The 10,362-nt window shown below is 37.4% G+C and overlaps 1 protein-coding gene across 2 annotated transcripts in view; it reads left to right on the top strand.

Annotated features, from left to right (window-relative positions):
- LOC128659423 (C-C chemokine receptor type 4) overlaps positions 1-10,362 on the top strand; it is a 64,667-nt gene that overhangs the window by 12,366 nt on the left and 41,939 nt on the right. Inside the window, exon 2 of one of the 2 annotated variants that reach the window (XM_053713060.1) lies at positions 9,623-9,708. The exons of the other annotated variant lie outside the window; for it this stretch is intronic. The gene's annotated coding sequence lies outside the window, so the exon portion shown is untranslated. The remainder of the gene's footprint in view (positions 1-9,622; positions 9,709-10,362) is intronic. 2 annotated transcript variants of the gene reach the window in all.

Here is a 10,362-nt window from a genome sequence, read left to right as displayed (position 1 = left end):
CACCGGCCCTAATTGCAATACTGTCTAATGATATTAAATTTTCTGCTATCCAAAGGACAAATTAATTTCATAATTTAACATAAATTTATGTAATGATTATTTGGGCATTAAACATTGAACATTTTTAATATTAGCTAATTTTAGCTTATTTTTGGCTAAAATTTTAGCCGGGTGGTTAATAAAATAAGTGCACCCATTAAAAAGGGCCAGGAGAGAACTATATATATATATATATATATATATATATATATATATATATATATGATGCAAAATTACAACTTACAAAGTCTGCCTATTTTAAATTTGTATGTCTTCGCTGCCTAAATGTTATGTGAATATAAGTTAAAACTACTTGTATTTTCAACACAATATCAAATGCAAGGGTAGTTTGGATCTCTTTTCTTTCTTTTTTTTGGAGGTTCAGAAATATAAAATGTCATGACCAAAACAGTTTCATAGACAAAATAATGGCAACAATGTCCTAAAAGACAAGATGAAAGAGGTGCCTAATGGTGTGATATCGTAGGAAACAAGGTGAGTGTAATGGATAGGAATAACAGGGTACTCACAAACGCCCTTGCACATCCAGGGCAATAAAGCACAAGTTGAGGCTTCAGAGCCGCTCAGCTGACTCAGATACGCCAGCTGTAACACGAGGCCACGGCAGAAGTCGTAACTGGTGACGTCTCAGGCAGAGAAGGAAAAACCAGCCAATCCAGAGGAACCTGCGATAGGTCCACGTAGTTCGGGCAGCAAGGCAAATCTCCCATAGATAGCAAGGCAGAGCAGGGTTTAGTAAAATAAGTGGATTTTATTAAAACATTTGTTAAAACAAAGCGTTGCACAGCAACGCGTTTCTCCGTGCCAGTTGCCGTTTCATCAGGCTGTAAATTAAAAATGAGTAACCCTGCTCCATTTAACCTATAACTGACCAATGGAATAATCTGTATATCACACGTCCACCAATGCAAAAATCGGTATATTCCACGCCCACTAGTACGCCCAATCCCATTAGTTCATAAGGGCATCAGTAACAACCAATAATATGTTATCGTTCATCTGTGGGCGTAAGGTATAACAGAAGCTATAACATTCAGCAGACTAAATAAAAACATCTAACAATTATCATTAATATACGTAGAGTATCAAGACAAATCACTTCATTATGCCAAATCAATATCATAAGAATGTCAACATATTACAAAAATAAATGAGTCATCGATAGTCTGCATGGTAAATTCATATAAGAGTCGACCAATAGTTGGCCAATAAAAGCGTCAGTGAATCGCACACCAACCGACGATGCACCAATTCCATTAGTTGATACGAACATCAGTAAAAAAACAATAATATGGTGCATGTGTGGGCGTGACAGAAATCCAAAGCATTTTAACAAATAAGTGAAATTATACATCGACTATCAATACTATCAATTGTATGTGTAGGGTATCATAATAAGAGACTTCATTGCGCCCAAAAAAATATATATCACAAAGGCCCACACCTAAAAGCTCCCTTTTTAAATCTTGATAGGAATGTATTCCTTGGCTCTTTATTCTGTGTTTTAATTTTGGTTCTTATTTTTTACATCCAATATTAAAGGGTTTGGAAATATTCTTGTGTTTAACAATCCAACTCAGTGCTAAGGTATTTTTGAGATTGGGCGCTCTCTTGAAAACCACAGTTGGCCTATCTCCAATAAACTCACTCAAAATAGGGTCTCTCTTTAGGATCCTCCAGTGGTTATTCAATGCTTGGCGGATATATTTGTGGTTAGAATTGAACTAGGTAATACATCTCAATTCTGGTTTGTTATATTTACATGATTCTATGATGTTCCCTTTTTTATGGTCAATAAAATATTCCTCCCTATTTTAATTTTTGGCCCGAAGATAACCCTCCTCTATTATTTCTACAGGGTAATGTTTTTCTAGAAACCTTTCTTTCGATATAAGGCTTTGCTCTTCATATTTACAGAGAGTACTACAATTTTGCCTGATTCTTTTGAACTGCCCATAAGGGACATTTTTCTTCCATGGACGATAATGATTGTTGGAAAAATCCAAATAACTGTTACAGTCTACAGTTTTGAAGTGAGTTGAACTATCTATTCCTCCAGTGTTGTTAAAACTCAAACACAAATCCAAAAACACTATAGATTTATGATGAATACTACTTGTGAATATAAGACCTCTGTCATTTGTGTTTAAGTGATCAACAAAATCCTCAGCTGATTCCTTAGAGCCATTCCATAAAAAAATCAAATCATCAATGAAACTGCCATAGAATACCAAGCTCTTCCCGAATCTAGATTGGTAAATAATATTGCTGTTAAAAAAAAAACATAAAAAGGTTTGCAAAACTTGGGGTGAACCTGATACCCATGGCAGTCCCCTTTATCTGTAAATAAAAATCATCTTGAAAAATAAAATATTTATGTGTTGCAGTATAAATTGTTTTTTTCTATACTGATCATCCTCCAAGAAGCTAGAAACGGTATCCAACCCTAAATTATGAGGAATATTAGAATATAATACCTGTACATCGCAGGTAATCCATAAAGGTTTGTTGATTATCTGAATGCCATCCAGCTTTCTCAGGAGTTCAGAAGAATCTTTGATGTATAAGTCAAGACCCACAACATATTTTTGGAGATAGAAGTCGATATATGCAAAGGCGTTATCAGTTAGACTTCCTATGCCCGCTATTATCGGCCTGCCCGGGGGATTGGATAATTCCTTGTAGATTTTGGGCAGGTGATAATAGAAGGCATAGTTCGGTTCTCTAGGGTCCAAAAATTATTTTTCTTGTTTGGATACAATTCGTTCATGATAGGCGAAATTGACCAACCCAGTTAAGGTCTTCAAATATTGGGGAGTGGGATCGTCCTTCAAGGGGACATAATAAGATTGATCCCTTAGAATCCTTTCTGCTTCTTTGAGATAGTGGCAGTAATCTTGGAGGACAATACCACCACCCTTATCCGCTTGTCAAATAACTAGCTTTGTATTCTTCTTCAAAGTGTCCAAAGCTCTTACTTCACTGGGAAATAAATTCCTAATTTTATTATTGTTACCCTTGGGAATGGACTCAAATTCTTCTATCAACAATTCCTTAAATATTTCAATATATGAATTGTTAGATATCTGGGGATTGAAGTTAGATTTATTTTTAAAATTAGTCTATATATATCCCTCATTCAAATGTTCCAACAGAATATCTGGTTCATAAACTATAATATTGGAATTGATCCTAGTCTCCATTGAGTCAACCAGAATCGGCTCCAAGGTTGAATCTTTGAGTTTCTTTTCTGCAAACTACTTTTGCATAGTGAGTTTTTGTGTAAATCTATTTACATCTACAAAAAGATTAAAGAGGTTGTGGGAATTGGAGGGGCTAAAAGATAGTCCCTTTCCCAACACTCTAATTTCGTCATCTGTTAAGCTGTGTGATGACAAATTATAGATACCCTTGTTCAGTCTTTGTAGTCTTGCCTTTTTGGAGGCGGTCCCATGCCCTCTGCTCCCCCATCTGCGTATGGTCTTTTGCCTTTTGGGGATTGGGTATGTGTGGTTAGTGCATGAAAATAGACCTAACCACTCCCGCCGCAGGTTGCATCCTGCATTTAAGAACTTCCAGCTGCCAATTACCTTGGGAAACGTAGTGTTGTACTTGGGACACAGAGTATCATTTTAAAGATTGTATAAATAAAGGCTTATATTTATACTAACTCTGGTGAGTAGAAGTCTATGTTTGTGCAAGACAGCACTGTCTAACTAATTACGCTTGAATCCCCTCCTTTTGCGCTTTTGTCTTTCATGTTTGACTATGTGTGGTTAGTGGCTCTAAATAGCTTGCTATTTTCCGCTGGGACCAAGACTGTTGTTTCGGTCTCTGTTCTAAAAAAACAGCATTGTCAGGGGTATTTGTATTATTATAATTACCATTATGATTTACATTGTAAGGTGTAGAGTGTCTCATATTGGTTGTAAGGGGGGTATCAGAATCATCCAACACATCATATCGATTTGATAATCTCACATTACCATTATTTGGATGTTCAACATTACCTCTTATGGCAAACTCATGTCTGTTATCATGATGGTATTTATCTTTGTGCCAAACTGGTCTAGATTGATTAGAACTATGGTGTGTAGGACCAAATTGTGTCGGACCATTTCTATTAGTGGATGGACCAGAATGTGCATTATTGTTACGTATTGGTCTATCTCTCTGATTAGAATGATGGTGCTGATATTGTCTGTTATTGCCATTTGTTCTATAACTATTTCTTCTCTCAACCACAACCCATTCATTGTCTCTGGATACAGTAGGTTGTGTAGAAACTATAAAATTGCCATCATTATGATAAGTATGTATCCTCTCATTCAGGATATCGTGACTATTAGTGGTATGATTATCACCAACAAGGATAATTGTGATTTATCTGTGACAAACACTTTGTCAAATTCGATATTATAACCCTCTCTCTCTACTGATGTTTTCAATTAAAATAAATCACAAGAGTTTACAGTATTAGTCATCATTGTGAAGAATAGAAATGTCTCTTTAAGTTTCTGTAATTTACTGGATGATGGAAGAGAATTGGGAATTTTTGATGAACATACATATGATTATTTATATGTTAAAGATCCGTTAATTCCGGTCTTTAATCATTTGCCCAAGATTCACAAACAGGGTCCAGACATTCAGGGTCGTCCTATAATAAGCGGCATTGGCTCCCTTACAGAACACCTTTCACAGTGTTTAGATGCCATATTACAACCCTTTGTGATGAATCTAACCATCCATCTAACTGTCACATAACACCTTTTAAGTTTACTTAAAGAACAAAAGTGGAATGAAAATAAGTTGTGGCTAACAATTGATGTAAAGGCTCTATACTCCTCAATACCACATAAGGGGGGCCTTGGAGGCATAGAATTCTTTTTAAGAAGATCAGGTCAATTTAGTGAGGATCACTGGGATTTTATTCTAAGGGTAACCAAGTTCTTACTAACTCATAATTATTTCTGTTTCGAGGGTGACTACTACCTCCAGAGATGTTGGACTGCTATGGGGGCGAAATTTGCCCCCTCCTACGCAAACCTCTTTATGGGGTTTTGGGAGCAGTCCCACATATATGGGGGTAGAAACTCATTCAGAAACATTACATTCTTTAAGAGGTTTATTGACGACCTAATCCTGATTTGGAACAAGAGAGACATAGGGGAGTTCATAAAAGCCATTAATATTAATGATGTCGGGCTCTCCTTCACTGCTGTGTTCCTTATTCAGAGAGGAATTGCCTGGTATGTCAGCGCTGGACTGACCGTAATAGGTGGGATCAGACTGATATACTACAGGAAAATTATTCTCTGTGAAAAGCATTACTGGGCTAAAAGAAGCTGCACCCAGGTGGTAAATCGCCATAGAACAGGCTAACAATAGTATTGAGCCAGTTGTTCGTTCCTGTGAGTGTGCTTCTCTCTGTGTGTATTTAGTCTCCCTATGGGAAAAAGGGGAAACCAGACGTGGACTCCTTGCTCAGTGTGCTTAGAGGAATATGGCTACACCTCACTGACGAGGCCCAATGAAGGCCGAAACGATCGTCTGGGGTTGCTGTGTTCCTTGTTCAGAGAGGAATTGCCTGGTATTTCGGCGCTGGACTGACCGTAATAGGCGGGATCAGACTGATATACTACAGGAAAGTTCTTCTCTGTGAAAAGCATTACTGGGCTAAAAGATTCTGCACCCAGGTGGTAAATCGCCATAGAACAGGCTAACAATAGTATTGAGCCAGTTGTTCGTTCCTGTGAGTGTGCTTCTCTCTTTGTGTATTTAGTCTCACTTTTGAAGTATGTGAGACACAAATTAACTACCTAGATGTCACACTAAGAGGTATTTGTGATAACAAAGGGGGACAAATTGATACAAGGATTTTTCGAAAACCTACAGCAAAAAAAAACACGATAATACATGCCAGAAGCAGTCACCCCAATAGGGTTTTCAAGGCTATAACTAAAGGCCAATTTGTGAGAACATTAAGAAACTGTTCAGACAGATAGGTGTTCACTGAACAAGCAAATAAATTAACAGAGAGATTGGTCTCAAGAAGTTACCCTAAAAAAATGGTCAGAGGTATCAGAGATGGGGTAGAGAAAAGGGAAAGGGACGATCTTCTCTCAAACACTAGAAGAACCCTTAAGAATAGCCAGGGAAGCACTGAAAAGATAACATTATTGACACTATATAGTGAACAATTTGGACAAATCTGTAAGATCATACAGAAACACTACACAATGCTAAAGGCAGATGATGATTTAGTAGATGTGATAGGGAAAGGGTACAGATTTGCATATAAAAGAGGCATCACTATAGGCAATAGGGTAGCCCCCACAAACTTGAAGAAGTTGGAAAATAAGAATAAACAGAGCTCATGGTTATTGGCAAAAGGAGTGTACAAGGGTCATCATCTTAATTGTATAACCTGTGAGTTTTTACAGATGGGTAATGGTTTTTACAGTACCAATACCAGAGAGGTGTTTCAACATAAGCGATGCTACAATTGTAGAACTACATATGTAGTATACTTATTGACGTGCTCTACCTGTAATCTACAATACGCAGGTATGACTTCTAGGGAAATCAGATCACGTATTTGCGAACATGTATCCAACATAAAAGCTGGAGTTTTAATCACTCCACTAATTATGCATTTTAAAATTTATCATCATAAAAATCCAGAAAGTCTAAAATGAACTATAGTGGACAAATACCGGTTCCACAAAGGGGAGGCAATAGAAATCAACTCCTAACTAGAAAGGAGGTGTTTTGGATACTGACATTGAAAACACGAAAACCATATGGTTTAAACAGTGAATACGATTTGATCAATTTCTGGAACTAGATAATCTAGTCTGTTGATTGTAGAAGTGATAGGTCACATGATCATGTTGTCTGTCAAAAGCAATTTTAATGTATATGGAATGTTTTTTATTGTGGGCTAATCTATCATCCAGAAAGTGGATATGGTGAATAAAACATAAGACATTCCAGTTTACCTAAAATGCTCAGTCTAAGTTTGATCACATAAACAAAAAAGCATATGTTACCCATATTTTCTGTCAACAATATTAGCTTTCAAAGAATCTAAAATAAGTCTCTTTAAGCGTTAAATTTAGTGATATACCAAATTTGTATATGATCTAAATCCACTAGTAGTTAATCAGAAGTAACTCTTGTCACATGATTATATAGGATCAAAACTTAGGAGAGATCAAGCTTAATCGACATGGTGGCATTACAAAAATAATAAACTAAAGAATGGGTTTCAAAGTATGAAACTAAGTGTTAAATGAAAAAAGTGAGTCATGGTATAGTCTATATTGTATATAAATATTGAAAGTGTCTTCAAGCAATTAAAGGGCCATGATACCCACATTTTTTCTTTCATGATTTAGAAAGAGAATGCATTTTTAAACATCTTTCTAATTTACTTCTGTTATCTAATTTGTTTTATTCTCTTGTTATTCTTTGCTGAAAAGCATATCTAGATATGCTCAGTAGCTGCTGATTGGTTGCTGCACATAGAAGTCTCATGTGATTGGCTCACCCATGTGCATTGCTTTTTCTTCAAAGAAGGATATCTCAAAAATGAAGCAAAATATATAATAGAAGTCAATTGTAATGTTGTTTAAATTTGTATGGTCTATCTGAATCATGAAAGAAAGATTTTGGGTTTAGTGGCCCTTTAAGCAGTAAAGTGATGTCAATTGATTTTAGCCAATCGTTGGAGAGTAACTGTTTTAAAATCTCCAGGTTTGCCTGTCATTACCATGCTATGACTACGGCACACACAGCCGGAACGGAATTAGTGTTTGCACTAATGACAAGCAAACACTGCTACTGAAGAAATGTTGTCTCTGTTAACCATGGAAAAGATGTATTGAAAATGAAGAAAGTTTTTATCTCTATGGATATCGAATAAAAGTGGTTTTATTCCAAGCAAGAACCAAGATGTACTCGCAATTTCTTTCCAAGTTTATGCATCAGCCAGTAAGAGAGGACCCTTGTATGACGAATGCGGAGGCTGCAAGACGGCTCAACCAATAGCAAGGAGGGTGTATCAACGCATAGATGGTCTTTCCCTCACACAGAGAGCTCGAGGACGTCAGGTGGCTTGAGGAGGGGAGGCTCCGGACGGAGAAATCAGCACACTTTGTGGAAGACTACCTCCCCAGGACCAAGCACCATCGTCCCTACGAACTGTGAGTTTCAATTAATCAATTTTGCGGTGCATTTACTGTGGCCTATATGGGACATTTACACACCACATCTTATAGCACAAAGGTTGAGTTTTGTATAAAAGCAGCGCTGTTTATAAGGAGTTGCACAGGGGTAAAACAACTTTTTCTATAGTTAACAAAGCCTTACCTACTACCCTTTTTATGAATTGGAGCAGCGAACAAGTGCTTACGAGCACGAAATATGTCTGCTGCATAGGAGCCCAGCTGTCCTCACTATGATAAGCCAGTCATTGCAGTGTCAGAGCTGCTGATACACTTTGTTTTTAAGTATTCTAATACATTTTGGACTATTGTTTATTTGAGGAGTGTTAGGACACTTCTGTTTGCCTTTACACTTATGGCGTTATGGACGAATAACGCTGTCTGCTCAGCACTCCTCATTGTGACGTGTGACGTCATCCCCACGCTCCTATGTGCCGGGAGAAAACAGTGACGGGTAAGGCAGAGTGCACCGCTTCTCTCCGTTTGTGTAGCGATGAATGAAGGTGGCTTTTCATTTTATTGATGGTATATCCTAGTGTTTTTAGGCCAACATTTCACCCACTTAACAATTTATAGATTTTTATGTTGTCTGTGACAGTGTCAAATACTTTACTAAAAGTCTTTGGGGTCTATTTATATATGTGCGGACAGACATTATCCGCTATAGCGAACCATGTCCGTTGCACATCGATAAATGCCGACAGCATACGCTGTCGGCATTTATCATTTCACCAGCAGTTCTTGTGAACTGCTGGTGCAATACCGCCCCCTGCAGATTCACGGCCAATCGGCAACTAGCATGGAGTGTCAATCGGCCCAATCGTACATGATGGGGCTGATTGCTATACGCCGCCTCAGTGGCGGTGTATGAGTTTAGGAGCAGCAGTCTTAAGACCACTGCTTCTTAACTCCTGTTTCCGGCGAGCCTGAAGGCTCGCGCGGAAACAAGAGGAACAGGGGCCATTCGGCCCTTGTTAAATAGACCCCTTTGTCTTTATATAAAACACATTGATTTCCTTTAAATTAATTTCCATGAATTTCTCTATTAGGTCTATAGTTAGGCCTATAGTTAACACAGTCTTTCCTACTACCTTTTCTATGAATAGGTACAAAATTAGCAGTTCTCAAGTCATCCGGGAAACAACAGTGAGCTAATGGTACATTTAGCACAGACTGATGTTCTTTGGAATAAATATTATTTGGACATACAGACTTTTTCACAATTATTTTTGATAATGCCAATAAAATTTGAAGTGTAACATTGGTAAATTGGTATGTTTCACCATGCAAGGATAATCAGCCTTTCTAAAATGTTAACCTTTTTGTTTTAGTGTGGTTGCAAAGCACCTCTGCAGATTGATGATCACTGGACCATAAACTCTCACCGACAGACACATCTGATACTGTATCACTGTTTGTGAGTATTATTTTCAATATAGCCTCCTTAATTCCATTAAAGGGACAGTATACATGAATTTTCATTTAAATGCATATAATAGACACTACTATAAAAAAAAAAAAAATCACAAATACTAATATAAAAATTCAGTATAGAACCTTTTAAAACTTACTTAGAAACCGAATGGCAGCAACTTATGTTACAGAGGATGCAGAGAATTAGGGTCCTATAAACATATGTGGTGGGACTGTAGGGAGATACAGTGGACATGGCAAAAACTTTTCACTCTTATTAGCCAACTGCTGGAGGAGGAGGTTATCCTCACTATACAGCAGGCACTGCTGCACGAACACATAGATAGATTTCATAGATATCTCAACACGTTCATCAGAATTTTATGCACCGCAACAAGGATCTGCATTGCAAAATATTGGAAGGTGGGTTCACCTCCATGGTCGGAAATACATAATAAAATTCGCTACACCTATACTATGTATGAATCCTCAGCTGATATCTTAAATAATAGGGCCTCTTTTCAGAAGATATGGTACTATTGGATTAGTAATTCGACATCTCCCAGAGGAGAATACAATGCTCAACTTAACTCCTAAACACAGAGTATGAGTAACACCCGTAGGTCTCGGAGGGTCGCTGGGAGCAGGGACATTATTT

The sequence above is a fragment of the Bombina bombina genome, chromosome 5, assembly GCF_027579735.1.
Source record: "Bombina bombina isolate aBomBom1 chromosome 5, aBomBom1.pri, whole genome shotgun sequence".
Classification (NCBI taxonomy): Eukaryota; Metazoa; Chordata; class Amphibia; order Anura; family Bombinatoridae; genus Bombina; species Bombina bombina.
The sequence above is the reverse complement of the archived record's forward strand: the minus strand, read 5'-3'. Positions and strand labels throughout refer to the sequence as shown.